This window comes from Cyanistes caeruleus, chromosome 4, assembly GCF_971803275.1.
Source record: "Cyanistes caeruleus chromosome 4, bCyaCae1.hap1.1, whole genome shotgun sequence".
Lineage (NCBI taxonomy): Eukaryota > Metazoa > Chordata > Aves > Passeriformes > Paridae > Cyanistes > Cyanistes caeruleus.
In genome coordinates, this window is record NC_141704.1 from 2,356,130 (window position 1) to 2,373,691 (window position 17,562).

The following is a 17,562-nucleotide window of genomic DNA, read 5'->3' on the forward strand; positions in this document are numbered from 1 at the left end:
GGGCGGGGCAAGCGGAATCAAGGTGGTGTGCGGCGCCGCGGAGCCTTCTGGGAGTTGTAGTTTTTATGGCGGCGGCGAGACACAGTCCCACGGAAACCTTCGACAGGCGGTTACAAATGTGAGTAAAAGGTTAAAAAATTATCGACCTGACAAGATACACCTACAAAGACACCTGCGCCCAAAAGCCGTCATTCACTCTGGGAGCGGCAGGAAACGGGGTGGGGATATGAGGGACCGAAGCATTCCCTCAAGTGCCGTCATGGAGCAGTGAGGGATTTAAATGCTTATAGAGTTAAAAGTGGGTAAAGTGCGCTAAGTATTTAAATTAACGTGTTGATGAATTAGTAATGCTAAATAATCACAGCGTGTCACAGCCAGAAGGAGTCTGATCACAAATACACCCACAAGAGCTGCTGCCTGCTTAATCTAATGTCTTTAAGCTACAATGTTATTAAGGATAATTTCCCCAGTTTTCTGTGGGAAGTCACTGAGGTGACCAAAGATGAGCCAACCCGGGTGGTCCTTGAAGTGAGCTCTGAAAGCAAACCTGAGCGTTTGGCACAGAATTGTGGATTTGGAGCAGATGGAGGTGACTGGAAATGGAATTTGTTCACATCCTCAGAAATGCTCAACGCTCGCCGTGTGCGTCTCTTCCAAGGCAGGATATGCCATCACCCTACAATGCTGTGAGTCCATGATCCTGCACAGCAGCTCCTTGCCTTACCATGGACACACTCCATCCCTTGATGCAGGATCACCTTTGGAAAAAGGCAAGGTGGATGTCACCCTGTCCAGGGCTGGGGATCCAAAACTCGTTTTTCACCATAAAAACCTCTCCCAAGAGCTGCCTCGCTTCCCTATTTCTAGGTGAGGGATAAGGACACTTTTTCCAGTCACATCCTTTGAGAGCTTGTGTTAAAAAACACCATGCAAACGCCAGGACTGCTGTTGCAGAGGCAGAATTCCTTAGGAAAAGCAGGAAGAACCGTCATTTGCATCCCTTGGAGCTGCTGGGTGTTTTCTAAACCGGGTTCACTCCATCATGTCAAACATGCTGCTCTTCCAGAAGTGCTTTTTCTGCCCAAAACTGCACCTTAACGATTTAATTGCATGGAAATTGCTGAAATCTGTAGGTGAGTCAAGAGTACCCATTTAGATGAGCTGTATTTCAAACACGAGGTAATTGGAGGCATGATAATTCCTTATTTAACAAGGGGAAGAATTCCACAGTAGCTGTTGTGGAAGAGCCTCTATTTATTATAATCAACAGCTGTATCTATGATCATTAGCAGAAGGGCAGAGTAAGAGCACGGGCACTTTAATTCTGAAATAAAAGATACTTTATTCCTGAATAAGCAATGTGTTTTCAGAACAGAATAATTACTCCAAAGTAAAGTGATTTTTATCTCCAAGTAGGGTGTGCACTTCAGGGTGTTCCTGTGTAGCTGTTCTGCTACATTTCCCCTGTGCAGACGAGCTCTCAGCTCCACAATTTCCAATTCAGCTATGCAAAAATAAAAATCTCATTTTCCTTGTGTTTCCGAGCAAGTTTGCCAATGCCTTTGCCCAAGGACAGTGATTTGAATGGCAAGAGGTTTGTGCAGTGGCTGGAGGGAGTTTTTTCCTCAAACTGCCGACTTGCCAATATTGTTTTTGTTAACTGGCAATTCCCATTGAGTGCTCAGTACCAGCACAGCCTGGAGCCTGCAGTGGGGGTGAAATCAATGGGTCCCACCTTTTCATTCCTGACAGCTGCAATAATTCCCTCATGGAGGAGGAACTTCATTGGGACAAATCTCCCCCAGAACTGTGACCTGGATGGCTTTCAATCAAATTTTAGCTCTAATTGCTAAACTACTGCCTGGTTTCATTGAGCAGCTCTTTCCCTTCGCTCCTCACCCAGGCAAAGCCACAGGTGGGAATTTATGTTTTCCTCAAATGAAAGGGGAGAAATCAACAGAGGCCTGGCTGATGCAGCACGTGAAGGCTGAGATCTCTCTTGATTAATAATATATGATACTATGGGGCTGAAAGGTCATGAGGGCATCATTTTCCCTTATGCAATTTACAAGAAATGGTCTCAGTCTGAAAACTGATGGAAGGGAAAAAGAAAGAATCTTTTTTATTTTTTCACATCCCTTTCACATGACATTTTAGTACTCTGAGCTGTATCTGGTAAAATGGGTGGTTCCTGGATTACTCAAACCAAAGAAAGTCCAAGCTTTCAAACCAAAGTCCAAAGAAAGACAAAATGTTCATGATGGGGAATGAATCCCTGTCACAACTGGTCAATAGAGATCAGATTGGCTCAGTAGAGGGTCCCACCATTCAGAAGGGACTGGAAATCATGGATGGCTTCACTCCTCCTCCCCATCCTCTCTTCAATAAAAAAGGAAAGGAGGGGTGAGCTTGTGCTGAGCTATTCCTCATCAGCTGGGCCAGTTTCCCAAGGGAATACCACATAGTGCAGAGTTCTGCCAAAGAGAATTCTGAAGAGGCACAGGCTGAGCAGTTCTTTGGGAAATACAGTTTATTCCCTTGGGAAATGTTTTACAAGCTCCACTGGCCAGAGTTCTGTTCCCCATATGACTTATGTGACACTGAGGGATTGCTTCCCTCCTTTCCTGAGGTAATTCTACCTGCAATCCCTTTCCACAATTATTGTGGAATTATTGGATAATTATATTATTATGGATATTATTATATATCCCTGATATTTTCTAAGTGTTGCCTGGGAATTCTTGGGAATTCCCAAACCTAAGAGATTTAGGGCTGATGTACACACGGGGTCTCTCAACCACAGCTTTAACATTTGAAAAAAATACCACAGGAACTTCAGTATTTCATTTCAAACATTAGTGAAAATGTCAGACCAAAGGGTTCAGCTCACACCAACTTCTTACAGGTGTAATTGCCTTGTGTGTAATGCCTTTATATTGGTTATAATGAAATCCCCTTTGACTTCCAGCAGGGTAGATGGGAGCAGAGTGAAGGCCAGAATTTCCATCTAAGCTGTAGGAGCAGTTCTGCATGTAGAAAGTGAGCCTAATCCTGTTGGCACCTCTCAGCTGGTTTGATAAAATCTATTTTACCCTTCTTACATAGATGGTCACTCCCACATCAGCTGCATTAAGCTGAAATTAGTGCATGGGTGAAGAATCAAGTTCCAGACACTCTCTTTTTACAAATAATTCTGGTTTTCTTATGAAGCTTTACCAAGCTCTGCCAAAATGCCTGAGTAAAGAATTGAGTAAAATTGTGCTGAAACATGAGGATTTGGCTCTAGGATTAGTCATACATCTGGATGACCTCGTTATTCCTATTTACCATTAAATAAGTGTGAACTAAAGCTGGTTAATGTTGTTTTTTGGATTTTCTACACAGCAACAATCAGTTTCTCTTCCCAGCACGTAGCTGCCATCAATTCTTTTTGTCTCTGTGAATAAGAAGAAACTCCTGGGGCAGGAGAAGAAGTTGCCTGGCTTAATGCTGGGAATCAAGGCAGAGATATGATTCAAATGTCTCCTTATTGTTTTTTGCCTCCTGACATTTCCCACATCTCTCTGTGTTCTGCTGCCTCAGAAAAATAATAGCTAAGATTAAGTTAAGTGGAAAAATACTGCTTCATTTCCAATGTCAAAGCCACAGAACCTCTGGTAATGCAGTCCCTGAAGGAAAGCAAAGCAGGTGTGAGGCGTTGCTCTGCAAAAACAGGTAAAATGCTGTAAGAGAGGATGTTCTCCTTCTCTCAACCACCAAAAATAATAAAAATCCAGTTATTTGGTTTATTTTTTTCTCCTTTATTTTATGCTCACTAAGGGAATGCTGTTTTTACAGTTGTTCACAGGCATTTTCCAAGTCCTCGGGTGAACGGGTGCAGGCTGCTTGTTGGAAATAAAAATCCTTAAGTTTTGATCTTCCTTTGGAACCATGGAAAACCTCAGGTATATAAGAGACATAAAAAACAACGCTCCCATTCCAACTCTCCCAGGTTTAATTATGGTTTTTCTCCCCCTTCTGTAAAGAAGTTTCTAGATCCCACCCACAAACTTCTTATTTTAACCCAACTCCATTAAGCTCCTCATGTTTTGACTTGTGGATTTGTTGGGCATCAGCTCTTGCCTCAAGTAATACCCAAGCCTAAATTCCTGTGGTCTGGGGGAAAACAGGTGGCTGGATAGAAAAGAAAGTCCCAGAAATCCTGCTGGCACTGAGGGGGAGTTGGGACCACTTGGATCATCTATCCCAGCAAATTCATTGGGGAGGAAAAACCCTCAGATCAGAACTCCACCTTATTAAACCACAGGCAGCTGAGCATGACAAACGTTGGAGGCAAGACTTCAGAAATTCCAGTGCTCACAGAAATATTTCATCCTGCTGAATGCAGCTTTGGATATTTTCTGGTTTGTGTAACCAGAGTAGAAGCAGAAGCTCCAGGCAAGAGAAACAACAAGAACCTGAACTGAGGTGAGTAAAACTCCCGGTACCAGCAACGCGCTCTTGTATTTCCAAGGGAAGCAGCGCCGGTATCAATCCTCCTGAAATGAGACATCAGCCAGCCAATTTCAAGGCTTGTCTTGCAGAAAATGGGGCACAAGATTCAGCAGCTGAGCAGTCCTGCTGACCTCAAATTTAATTTGCTCCGAGGTGATATAAGAGCAGGATAATACGACGGTTGTTGTACTTCCAGAGTGCTCCTGACAAAGTCAATCTGTCACTGACACCCCCGTCTCACAGGAGGAACTGCGACCCACGGATGCCAAAATCAAGCCCACAACAACAATCCCCACTTACCTGACAATCTCAAGGATTTGCTGCCAAGAGGAGAAGAAACTGGAACGATTTCTGCTCGGTGTGCAGCTCGACACAGGCACTTTGGAGGATGTTGAAAGGACCAATTGCCTGGTCAGGCTCTGCTCCCAGGGAGCAGGTGATGGGGTGAGAGGAAACGGCCTCAAGCTGCACCAGGGAATGTTCAGTTTGGACATCAGGAGGGATTTTTTCATGGAAAGGGTTGTCAAGCATTGGAATGAGTGCTCAGGTGGAGTCCCTACCCCTGGAGGTGTCTGAGGAAGGCCTGGAGGTGGCACTCAGAGCTCTGGGCTGGGGACAAGGCAGGGATTGGTCACAGGCTGGACTTGATGGTCTTGGAGGTCTTTCCCAACCTGAATGATTCTGTGATTTTACAGAGAATGAGAGATGCCTTTGAAATGGCTTCCCACACTGCTGTTAGACATCTGAGCCTCCCACTGTTTGACCAGCACCTTCTTGTCCTTCATTTTCACTAAAAAATAAAAATCCATGAGAAAAAAGGGTTTCTTTGGGGAATTTCTTTAAGAAAAAGCCCTTCAGACCTTCAATACTGTAATATCCCACTCTGAGCTTGAATGATCCTGTGTCTGTCAAGTGTGGCTGATGGTTTTTGGCTGTGTTACCTTTGATGGTGCCTGTCAAGTTCACCCACTGTTGTGATCCCTGCCCGTGCCTGGGACAGTGTGAGGTCAGGATGAAAGGAAACAGCCTCAAGTTGTGCCAGGGGAGGTTTATATTGAATATTAGGAAATTTTTTTTTCATGGTAAAGGTTGTAAAGAATTAGAGGAGGCTGCCCAGGGCAGTGCTGGAGTGACCATCCCTGGAAGTGTTCAAAAAATGTGAGGATGGGGCATTTGAGGACATGGTTTCATGAGGAGCAAGGTTGGTGCTGGGCTGACAGTAAGACTTGATGGTCTTAAAGGTCTTTTCCAACCTTAACAATTCCATGATTTTATGTGCCCAGACTCAGCTCCACAGCTTAGGTGATGGAGAAGGGTTTGCCCAAAAACTTTACAATGCATCACGTTGGAATTATCCCAGTTTGGTGGGGAAGATGAACCCTGAAGTCCCTGCCCTGGCTCTCAGGCTGGGCAAATCTAAAATTTCTGGACAAACCCATTGGGCAGCCTGAATCCCAACCAGAACCTGTTTAGCAGCAGCCAATCTGCAAGAGGTCAGTGATGGGAAATCCCAAATATTTGGTGGTGTGAAGGGTTTGTGGGCAGGGTGAGGATGCCCAGAGAGCTGCAGGCATTGAAAGCCTTGTGATAAAGGGCCAAGTGAAGCACCAAATCTACAGGAACAGATTTAAATCGACTTTCTTGCGCAGCAGTGTTCTGTGGGCACTGAATAAGGCTGAAGGCTGATGTTGCCAATTTTTTTCTGTTGTTGTCAGCAAGAAGGACAAAATCAGCAACACAGATCCTTGCAGATGAACCCCACAACTCCTTCACCACTGCTGCAGTGTTGGAGACAAGGCAGGGCGGGAGATTTTGGGCTGTTTCACCCATAATCTTTCAGTCACCAAAAGATCTGACAGTGCTTTAAAAGATGTCAGTGGAGCAGAGGTGACCTTTGAGGTCCACATGACCTTTGGAACACAAGAAAGATGAGTCTCTTGTGAGATTCACTTGGAATCGCAGGAATTTAAGCTGTCAGTGCACCTGAAAAGTTCCTAGAGGTGGTGGTGTATCCAAATGATTCAGCAGAGGTTTTGTGATTCCCATTGAAAGTCTGGTCAGGAAATATTAAATGCTCAGCAAGAAAATGAAGTGTTGCCTGCTGCACACCTATAAAATGAAAGGTAATGTGATAAAATGAACTAAAAGGTCTCCTCTTCTCTGTGTTAAAAACGGCACTGGTGTGACTGTTGTTGCTGTGTAACAATTCCCCTTCAGGAAAGGCAAGTCCTACAATGTAATATAATTTTTTTTTTCCATGATCTTTACAGGTTTGGGGAAGAAAAACATTTCAAGGAGTACCCAGCTCCAGGGGTCTGTTGAAAAATTAGATCAGCCACATCTCTTGTATTTCCCACAAACTAAGTGGTGTCTCCAGAGCAGGTGCTGGAGATGACTGGACACTTAGGGCCATTTTGCTGTCTTTCACAACCCCTTCACTGCCACCCTCCATTCCCTACCCTTCCCCAAATCATCTCCTGCTTCCCATTGTGTTCTCTCTTCCTTCATCTTCACTTTTCCCCAATGTCTTCCACTAAACACCACTGATATTTTTAAAATTGTAGTGACGCAACCCAAATTTACAAATCATTCTGCTGCTGGTTCCTCTGGCAGATCTTTCTCCTTAACTCATGTACCTCATCTATTTGAATTACAAACTCATTGGGGCAGAGGCCACATTTTAACTGTAGCAGAGTGGGGATTTATGTAGCATAATTAAGCAGGATAATAAAATACACCTCAGTGAAGGCTGAAATGTAAATTGTAGAGCCCACGTTGGTTTCATTGCTCTTAAGGTGAACGTGTGAAGACTTTTTCTTGCTTCTTTCATAATTTAGATGGGGGGATGCAGTGAGTGCTGCAGGAAATTGTCACTGAGGAAGATCTGCTGATGGGCTGCTCACCCAGGCCCATCATACCCTGTCCAAGCAGAAACTGCTCTTCCTGCTGAACTTGTGTCTCATGTTTTACCTGTTTTACCTTCCCCAGGCCTTCAGCCATTTCCTGGGCCTGCAAGAAAACTGGAGAGGGGCTTTGGACAGGAGGAGGGAGTGTTAGAGCAAGGGGGGATGGTTTCAAACTGCCAGAGAGCAGGGATGGATAGGATATTGGGAAAGAATTCCTGGCTGGGAGGGTGGGCAGGCCCTGGCACAGGGTGCCCAGAGAAGCTGTGGCTGCCCCTGGATCCCTGGAAGTGTCCAAAGCCAGGTTGGACAGGGCTTGGAGGACCCTGGGACAGTGGGAGGTGTCCCTGCCCATGGCAGGGGTGGCACTGGATGGGCTTTAAGGTCCCTTCCAACCCAAACCGTTCCATGATTCTGTGATTTGATGTCACTACAGCAGAAGATCTCCAGACCTCTCCACCTTCCTCCATCCCTGTGCTTGTGACACCCTCACAAATCTGAGGTCAACATCTTTCTTGTCTTGGGGGCTACAGAACCTGGATATGTGATAACCACAAATATCCATGCTAGATTTGTGTTCTCCTGAAATTCTCTGTGTTGGTAGCAAGATTCCCTCGTGGATCACTGTTCCAGGGAGCAGAGTGCCCCCACCCAACCGTGCTCATGGGATTATTCAGGGCAGCCATGGATTTAGGCAGACAAGAAGAGTTGAAAAGTGCAGAACAGTGAACAGCCTTTGCTGTGTGCTTTTCACACCGAGGTAGAAAGGAACCAGAAGAGATAAACACAGCCTCGCTCTCATTTTTCCAAGGGAAGAAGCAATAAGTTTGTAGCCCTGGGTTATGAACCTCTTGGTCTCTCAATCGCAGTCTCGGCTGTGGTCATTATGAGTTCAGTAAATTTTGGAACCTTTGCAAAATGCTGTGGCCTCTTCAGCAAGAAGCCGTTTGTCTGAAGTGGGTTTTGTTCAGTGGATACAGAAGTTGCTGGAATGTGATGGCAGGAAAATCCATGGGGGTAGAGATATTCCTCAGAGTATTTCTTACAAAATTAATGCTCCCTTGCTTCCATGGAATAAAAAGGGGCTGGAATATCGATGAGAACTTTATTCCCACCACAGGAAATATAAATCCACATGCTGCAGAAGGAAAACAAAACCCAGAGATTTTTTTTTCCCTTGTTTGGGTTCTTTCTTTTCACGGTGTCCCCCACGTGCTCAGTTCTCCCTGAGCTGGGAAAGAGCAGGGAATACAGAGAGGAGGAAATGGAGCAGCTGGGCTGGCACACACCTGAAACTTCTGGGTCCAGCCCTCTCCTCTGGAAGGTGTGGATGGATGATAACGGATCACGGGAATGCAGCAAAATTCTCCTTTTGAAATCCCTGCAGGCTCTCTTACTGCCAACATTTTCACCAGTAACCATCCCTTGAGACAGAAATTTTTCATTCTGCAACTCAGAAGCCTCTTTACCCCAGCAGAGCTGCTCACTGCCCTTGTTCTCAGCTAGAATGAGGCAAGTCCTGCCTCACTCTTAAAAAAATTCGGTGTTGTCACCCTTTTCCCATCCAATACCCACTGAGGTGAACAGAGTTCACTGTCTGAGCCCCTGTCACAGGAACGAGTGGCCCTCTGTGGTGATAGCACAGGGATTAGAACACTCATCCAACCTTGAGCAGTTCTTCTCACCCCTCCCCTCTTGGGCATCACACAACCCCACACTGAAATCAGTGAGGCTCCTTCAGTCCCAGGCTGAAGTTCTTCAAATTGCAAAACCCACCCAAAATGTGAAAATGAGCAAAAAAAAATAAAAAAAAAAAGAAAGAAAATATCAAGATCTGGCATAAAGTCAGGTAAAATTTATGTGTTCCAAACTCATGCAGGTATCAAAGGAAAAAAGAGACATTTCAGGCTGAGAATGAGAGCTGCAGAAAGCCCTGATTAAGAAAGTGTCACTGCGAGTCTGATGAAGGAATGAGAGGGCACAGCCTGGAGTTAAATATCAAAGTACAGACAGGTGAGATTATAACAGAATGAAACCCAAGCATGGATTAATGTTCTGCTGGGAATTGTTCTACTGTGCTGCAAGGAGCAAATTTCCCATTGTCTCTGCTTGAAAATCCTCTGTGCAAAGAAGATCCTTTGGCAACTCGGATCTGGATTTGGCATTGCAAAACAACATTAATCCTCAGCAATTACAAAGTGTTCTCAGGCTGACCTTCTCCTGCCACATGGAAGCTGGGCAGGAGGAAGAGCCAGAGGTTTGGAATGTGTCTCCCAGCCTTGGATCATAATGAAAACGTTTATGCTGCAGTCAGAGAGTGGCTGCAGACCATGGGGATGTGCCTGGGAGAGCTTTCAAAGCTGTCTGGGGAGGCAGAGAGAGGGGCAGCATCCACAGCGTGGTGCTCAGAGCCAGCTGCAAGCCCTGCCTGCAGAAATGCTGCAGTCTTTAGCTCAGTGCCCCTCTAATTAGTGCTGCTGGTAATTGGCTCTATGGGTTAAAACTGGAGCCTGGCAGCTGGGCTTTCAAAGGTCCAGGTGACCCCAAAAATCAGCTGGGCAGCAAACAGAGGAGTCCTCAGCTGGAATATCCATGTGTGGTTGCACTTCCCAGGCCACACTGGCCCATGTGGGGCCTTGGAGTTGCCTCAAGTGGCCCGTGGGGTGGGAACCTTTGGAGAAGTGATGGATCCATAAAAAAGCTGGGATCAGGAAGTTAAGACAAGTGCTTGGCTGATTTTGGAAGGAAGAAAGGAGATTGTGATGTGTGGCAAAGACTCTGGATTCTGGAAGTGCTCCATGGATTGTTCCCTGCTGTGTTGAGGGAAAGAGCCAGCAGCCATCCCAGGAGACCCAACCCTCCTCTTTTAGGATTTGGCTTAGCCTTCCTCCCAGTGACTGGCCAAATCCCAATGGGAATGGGGCTCTGGGGGGCAGGAGGCCAAGTGGCAGAGTGAGATTCCTTAGGGCAGTTTGAGTTATTCAAGAGTACCTCCAACACTGCTCAATTGGCTGTGTTCCTCTCCCACCTTCCTCCTACCCACTTCCAGATCATTCCCTGACAGTTCAAGAAATTCCTGCACTTTCCTCATTGTCAGCACTGGGTGCTGAATCAGGAGATGAGAAGCTGCTAAAGTTTTCTGGAGCGTTTGCCCAGCTCTTCACAGCACTCAGGTCCCAAAATGACTTGGGCCAAGAGAGAGATTTCAGGATTTTAATGAGCTATCAGATCCTGAGGTTGTAGTAGAACTACACCAGCAGCAAATCCTATTTGCTGTCCCGTTCTCCAGAGTACCAACACACTGCTCACTTCTGCTGGAGGAGAAAAGTCTTTTTGTGCTGAGAATAATGAATGGCCTGAGCCAAAGCATGGCCAGATGGTCCCAATCAGCAGTTGTTTATACCCAGACCTGGGAGAACAGGTCAGGCAAACCCCATGACCCTAATGCTGTCTGTAGAAAAATAATCAATTTACAAGGCCAGGCAGGGTGACCTGTGAGCCCTGTTTGTTGATCCAAGACATAACGGCTCAATAGCTTTAATTATTAAAGCCAGAACAGACAACCATTGATCCTCCCACTTAGTGCCATCTCTGCAGCCTCAGGGCCAGCGATTTGGAGCAGGGGAATTCGTGGGGAAAGAAAGAGAACCAACTTTGAAAGGCTGATCCACTGGATCACCAAAATTTTGGACCCTGATTCTGAAACCTGGCTCCCACATGTCCGTCCTTTCCAGCATCTCAGAGCAATCAAGTGATGACCCTTCCCTGAGAACACAAGTTCCTATTTTTCAGCTTAACAAGGCATTGAAAAAGTCATTTATAGAGTTGACCCAGATCATCTTCTCTCTCCAACAGTTCACAAAGCAATCGGTGTAAAGGACATTAATCAAGTTGGCGCCAAGAGGTAATTGAAGACAGTAATTACTCAGTTTTTATAGAGCTGGAAATGTAATAAGGATTTTAAGAAAGTAATAAGTGAAGCTTTCTGCTGAGAGATCCCCTGGTGCACACAGTTTAGCCAAGGGCCCATCTTTTTGAAAATACATTTTCGTGTAGTTATTACATCACTGTCTTGCTGGGACATCTCTCCTGAGCTTTTGTAAATGTAATGGGTTTTGCTGAATCTGAATCCACCATCTCTGCATCCCGAATTTCCGTGGCAGATTGACACCTCTAATGCAGCAATAATGCAGGAAACAGCAAACATACGTTTTTGTGCTTTACCTTCTCCCAGCTCCTGCCTTCCTCCCTCCAACCTGGTAGATTTCTGTCAGGCACCCAATTTTTCGTTCTGCTTTGGAAGCCATGACAAAAAGGATCTGATTAAATTTCCCAAAGGCACATTCAGCTCATGCAGCAGCCCTGAGGCTTTTTGTGGTCAGAAATGGAGGCAAATTTTCCTGGCAGGCTCAAAGGCCATTTCATCTGCTTCGATCACAAGATTCCTCAGCAGAAAGAAAAGCTCGGATGAAACAGCAAATTTACCTTCACTTAATCACGATGAAAACTCTTAAAAGCTCCCTGTTTATACAGAATACCCCGAGTTCAGTGAGATGCTGGTCCAGTTATTCCTTGATTCCTCGGGCATTTCTGGGGTCCATCCCACATTGCCTCACGGGCAGGACTCCTGAGTCCTCTCCTTACCTGGAACTGGTTCCTCACAGGAACCTAAATTGCTCCATGCCTTTGTTTCTCCACCTTTACTGACTTTCCTCTGATTTATCTCCGTAATTCTTTGAAAATGGAATTCCTGCTTGCTGGGCACCTCTTCTGTCCGGACCTGTCCCTTGAGTCACTGATGGGGACTGTAAACTCCTCAAGGCAAGCAGCAAATACGCTTTAATTTGCATATTTGCAAATTGGTTTGCACAACGTGGTGGCACAAGCAGGTGCTGCTGGAATAAGAAGCCTCAGTCTTGGCTGAACGGGTTAATCAGGGAGAGGTGACAAAAATCTGGGGTGATGTCCCAGGCCCCCACACTCAACCTCAGCATTTCTACCACATTTATATGAAGGCTTGACATGACCCTACTTCTTTTAAAATTATTTTAACCTAAGTTCCAGCTCCATCTGCATTCAGACATTCTGGGCTGGGAGCACACATTCCATCACTCCAGCAGGTAGCTGCAAGAGGAAGCTCAAGCTGAAGAATTATTTGGGATATGTCTGGTTCTGGCTCTCCTCCAAGGGCAGGCAGCTCATTACTAGCAAAGCACTTCTGTCCTACAGGGTTTTGTGGCTTTCTGGCTCTGATCTTTGATGAAATTCCATTTAATGACAGGTCTATTCACAAGATCTCCTCCCTAACAAGGACCACTCCCTCTGGAGGGAGGAATCTTCCACGCTGTTGCTGGGATGGGATCCACCTGGACTGATTCTTAAATGGCTCTGCTTCAACCCCTTCCCTGCCTTGCAGCCAGCAGAGCCCTCTGAAGCTCCAGGAACAGAAAACTGGGGTTGAATTAATCGCCCGTGGCTCCGGATGCATTTCCTGCATCGCACAATTCATCTCTGCATTCACTCGTTGGTCTCGTTAGGTTTGATTAAAATTTGGTAGGGGATTCTAGGACCTTCCAATGACCCATTGTGGTGTGTGCTGGAAATTCATTCAGGTCAATTAGACATCTGCCACGTTCAGCCTCACAGGCCATGACATATGTTTGCTCAACAGGGTACGGCAACAAGGAGAAATTGAATTCACATCCCGAGCAAGGTGCCACGACGGTGTATCAATATCGGTTTTTAATGAGATGTGCTGTCTTTCACAGGCAGCAAAAAGTGTAAATTTATGCTAAAGTGTCAACAAATGCCAGTCAAAGGAATCTCTGTGTGGTGCCTGAATGCAAAAGACACAGAGGGATAGGAGGAGTCATTCGGATCAGCTTGTGGACTCCAAGAATTGAATCGACTTGCATTTATTTGGCTGCACTTGCCCAAAGTAAAAACCCCTTTCAGCTGGGGCCCCTCAAAACCTGGGGGCTCTTTTAGGCCCCTCATGACAAGCAAGCCACTGAGGGGCTGGGGAATGTCCAGGGAATGGAGCTGGGAAGGGTCTGGAGCCCCAGGAGAGGCTGAGGGAGCTGGAAAGGGGCTCAGCCTGGAGAAAAGGGGGATCAGGGGGAATTTCTGGCTCTGCACAACTCCCTGCCAGGAGGGGACAGCCGGGGGGGTCGGGCTCTGCTCCAGGAACAGGGACAAGAGGAGAGGGAACGGCCTCAGGCTGGGCCAGGGGAGGTTTTAGATTTTGATATTAGGAAAGATTTCTTCCCTGAAAGGGTTGTCCAGCCCAGGGTGGAGGTGGAGTCCCCATCCCTGGATGTGTTTAAAAAACAAGGGGAAATGGCACTTGGTGACATGTTTTAGTGGGCATTCAATTAAGGTTGGACTTGATGATATTGAAGGTCTTTTCCAGCCTCACTAATTCTATCGTTCTATGACTTTCCCAAGGAAGGAAGAGAACCCAGAATTCATGAGTTTATTTATTCTGACAGCAGAATAACAGGGGCCCTCCCATGTACTTCTATGTGTAAAGTGAGTGCAAACACAAACACAGCCTGTAGCCAGGCATGTTAAAATGTAAAAATATATAATGTATTAACACAGCTCCCTCAAAAACACATGGCCTGTTCACTCAAAGAATCCCAGAATATTCTGGGGTGGAAAGGACCTTAAAATTCATCTCATTCCACCCACCTGCCATGGGCAGGGACACTTTCCATCAGACCAGGCTGCTCAAATTCTGAATTTTGGACACTCAGGATACTGAGCAGAGGCCACAGATTGATTTGAATATTTCCTTTATTTATCTGCTTATTTATTTAATTTAATCATTATTTAATTTATTTATCTAATTTCTTTGGTCTAAAAAATAACTTCTTCCCCAGTTTAGCTGAGTAGCTCTTCTCTGCCAGTTGTCCCAAATGGAGAGTATTGTACACATTTTCCATAATAAGCTAATTTAACCAGCTAATTTAACATTAATAGCAAATCTGTGAGTTGAACACCAGCAAATGAACTCATTAAAGAGGAAAGGACTTGTGCTTTCTCCTTTCTTGTTCTTTTTTTTTTTTTTGTTCCCTCTAGTTTTGCACTTTTAGCAAGATGCTCTGGGGAAATCAGGATTTCAGGGAAATTTGGATGATCAAATAAATAGGGTTTGATTGATGAATTAAAAAGGATTCATCAGAATGTCAAAATGCTTTTTCAGGAAGATGCCAGCTTTGTCTGTGCTGTTTAGGAGGGACCCAAGGCTAGAGGACCCCACATGGGCTTTTTAAAATTGATTCTTCTCCGTCTCCTCAAGTGCTGCACCTCTCCAGCCCTGGGGCTTGCTGTGAACACTGATTATTTCTGAGATAAATCTGAGGACTTTAGAACACGTTATTGTGACTTTCACATCAGTGATCAGGACACAGAGATTTAATTGTCTACTCACCCAAAGGCTTCCACTAATCCTTCACTACTTCAGATACTGCAGCTGGGCCAGGTGACATCCAGAGCTCTCTTCCCACCTCAATCATTCTGTTTCCTTCTTTTTCACTGGTGTCTGTAAAATTTTGGTGAAAATACAAGGCATGAGTGCACACAGGTAAAATACTCCAATACTCAAGTGTCCCAGCCACAGAGTGTGAAACTTCTGTTATCTCCAGACACCTGTGGATAACTCTGTGTTATCTCCAGGTACCAGCCCTGCTCCTGGTCTGTGCCTGGACACACCCTGCAGCTGTGGCCAGGTGCAGATGTGTTTCTTCTGAGGGTCTGAGGCACACCAGAATGTGCCTTGGGTGAGAAAATATGTGGGAGGTTTAGGGATCAGGAGAAGTTTAGGATGGATATTGGGAAAAATTTCTTCACCAAAGAGTGATCAAGCACAGAACTGTCTGTCCACAGCACTGGTGGAGTTACCAGGGAATCAGAATCATGGAATGGTTTGGGTTGGAAGGGACCTTAAAGCTCATTTCATTCCAACCCCTGCCGTGGCAGGGACACCTCCCACTGCCCCAGGCTGCTCCAAGCCCTGTCCAATCTGACCTTGGGCACTTCCAGGGATCCAGGGGCAGCCACAGCTTCCCTGGGTACTCTCTGCCAGGGCCTCACCACCTTCACAGACAGGAATTTTTTCCTAATATCCAACCTAAAGCCACTCTCTTTCTATTTGAAGCCATTCCCCCTTGTCCTGCCTCTCCATCCCTTGTAAACAGTCCTTCTGCATCTTGTTCCTTCCTTCAGGCCCAGTGAGGTCACCCCAAAGCTTCTCCTCCTGAGGCTGAACAATCCCAACCTTTCCTCCCAGCAGAGCTGCTCCACCCCTCTGCTCATCCTGGAGCCTCCTCTGGACTCTCTCCAGCGTCTCGAGGTCCTTCCTGTGCTGGGAGCAGAGCTGGAGGCAGCTCTGGAGGTGGGCAGAGCGGGCAGAGGGATCCCACTGGAAGGGTTAGGAAGCCATGTGGATGTGGCTCTGAGATCCAGGAGAACTGAATTTCATATAACATGAAATTTATGGGCATGTTTGTAACTTTTCTCTAAAAAATCCTTTTTCTGTTTTTCTGATTTCGCTGTATTTCTTCTGTATTTTTCTGTCTCTTCCTGGATTTCTCAGCCTCCTTTGGACTGAATTCTTTTGAGAATCCTCCCTCATGGGGGGCCCTGCTTATCTCAGTTCTTATGATTCAAAGAAAACTCCCGAGCTCGTTAGAATCTTGTTTCTTGTGTTTATTAAAAGGTCATCACAAAACTTAACAGGTCTTTCCAGGCTGGCTATACAAGGTTAATCTTTGCAATCTGGTACATTTCTTTCTTCTGATGGTACAAACAAGGCCTTGTGGCACACTTCGTGTCTGATGCACAAAATGGCCCCAAAATATGCAGCTCTTTTACCTTTATACCTATTTTTACCCAATTAACAATAGACACGTATATTTTTTTTCTTAATGACCCAATGACCCAACACCTGTGTGCTGCACTGCAACATTTTCTATCCAATCACTTACTACTACCCAAAAACCTCTGGAAGAAGAACATGAAGAAGAGAGAAGAAGGGACAAGAGACAACACCCTAAATCTTCCATCTTGTCTCTTGTTCTCTAACTTTTTCCCCCAGTGATTGAAGAAAACTCTCTAACCTACACACGCTTTAAGCTTTTTCCATCTAACTTTCACATTTGTTCTCATGTATCACCATGAAAACACGCTCATGAATTTCATGTTATATGAAATTCAGTGTTTTTCTGGATCTCAAAACTAAGTATCAGAAACAAGGGCACACGCTCTGTATTCCAGACTCCAACACATGTTTTCATGGTGTTACATGAAAACAGCTGTTAAAGTTAAATAGAAAAGCTAAAAGTGTGAGTGTGTAAATTAGAGAGTTTTCTTAAGTCACTGGGTGAAAAAGTTAAAGTTTAGAGTTTAAACTAGTTTAGAAAATAGAAGACAAGATGGAGGATTTAGGGTGTTGTCTCTTTTCCTTCTTCTTTCTTCTTCATTTTCTTCTTCCTGAGGTTTTTGGGTAACAGCAGGTGATTGGATAGAAAATGTCACAGTGCAGCACACAGGTGATGGGTCATTGGGTCATTAAGAAAAATATTTTATGTGTCTATTGTTAATTGGATAAAAAGAAATACAAAGATTAAACAGCCATGTGGTTCTAGGCCATTTTGTGCCATTACAGCCAAAGTGAGCCAAAGAGACAAGATGAATTGAACTTGTGCAGAAAGTCTGGAGAGACCTGCCAAGTTTTGTGATAACATCCTAATAAACACAAGAGAAACAAGATCCTAACGAGATCTGGAGTTTTCTTCTGACCCAGAGAACTGAGATAAACAGAACTCCCTGTGAGGGAGGATCCCAAAAGAGCTCAGCTCAGAGGAGACTGAGAAATCCAGGTGTGAGAAGTGCAGCAGAATCAAAAAGAGAAAAATTACACTCAGGAACATGGATTAGGGGTGAGCATGGCAGAGCTGGGGGAATGGTTGGGTTCTATGATCTTAGAGGGTTTTTCCAACCTCAGTGGTTCCATGATCCCATGATGGCAGGAGGAGATGTTGGACAGGACGGTTGACAGGAGAGGACAGCTCCTTCTCACCCCGTCACAGGGTGAACAAAGCACCGTCCCACCCACAGCTTCTGGAAAAACAGCCCAAGGAATTGTTCCAGGAACAACTGG

At 45.4% G+C, this 17,562-nt stretch overlaps 2 long non-coding RNA genes across 3 annotated transcripts; both read left to right on the top strand.

The window, feature by feature from the left end:
* Positions 1 to 13: 13 nt before the first annotated feature.
* On the top strand, positions 14 to 5,314 carry LOC147653378 (uncharacterized). 2 transcript variants are annotated; one of them, XR_015286037.1, is made up of 4 exons: positions 48 to 118; positions 3,838 to 3,944; positions 4,307 to 4,467; positions 4,738 to 5,314. It is a non-coding gene; the product is annotated as an uncharacterized LOC147653378 (long non-coding RNA). The 2 variants fall into 2 exon arrangements; XR_015286036.1 differs by lacking the exons at positions 3,838 to 3,944; positions 4,307 to 4,467; positions 4,738 to 5,314 and adding an exon at positions 623 to 1,957 and having other exon boundaries at positions 14 to 118.
* Positions 5,315 to 9,327: 4,013 nt separating this feature from the next.
* LOC111923239 (uncharacterized) lies at positions 9,328 to 12,763 on the top strand. The gene is made up of 3 exons (XR_002860972.2): positions 9,328 to 9,410; positions 11,253 to 11,301; positions 12,679 to 12,763. It is a non-coding gene; the product is annotated as an uncharacterized LOC111923239 (long non-coding RNA).
* The last annotated feature ends 4,799 nt before the right edge of the window (positions 12,764 to 17,562 follow it).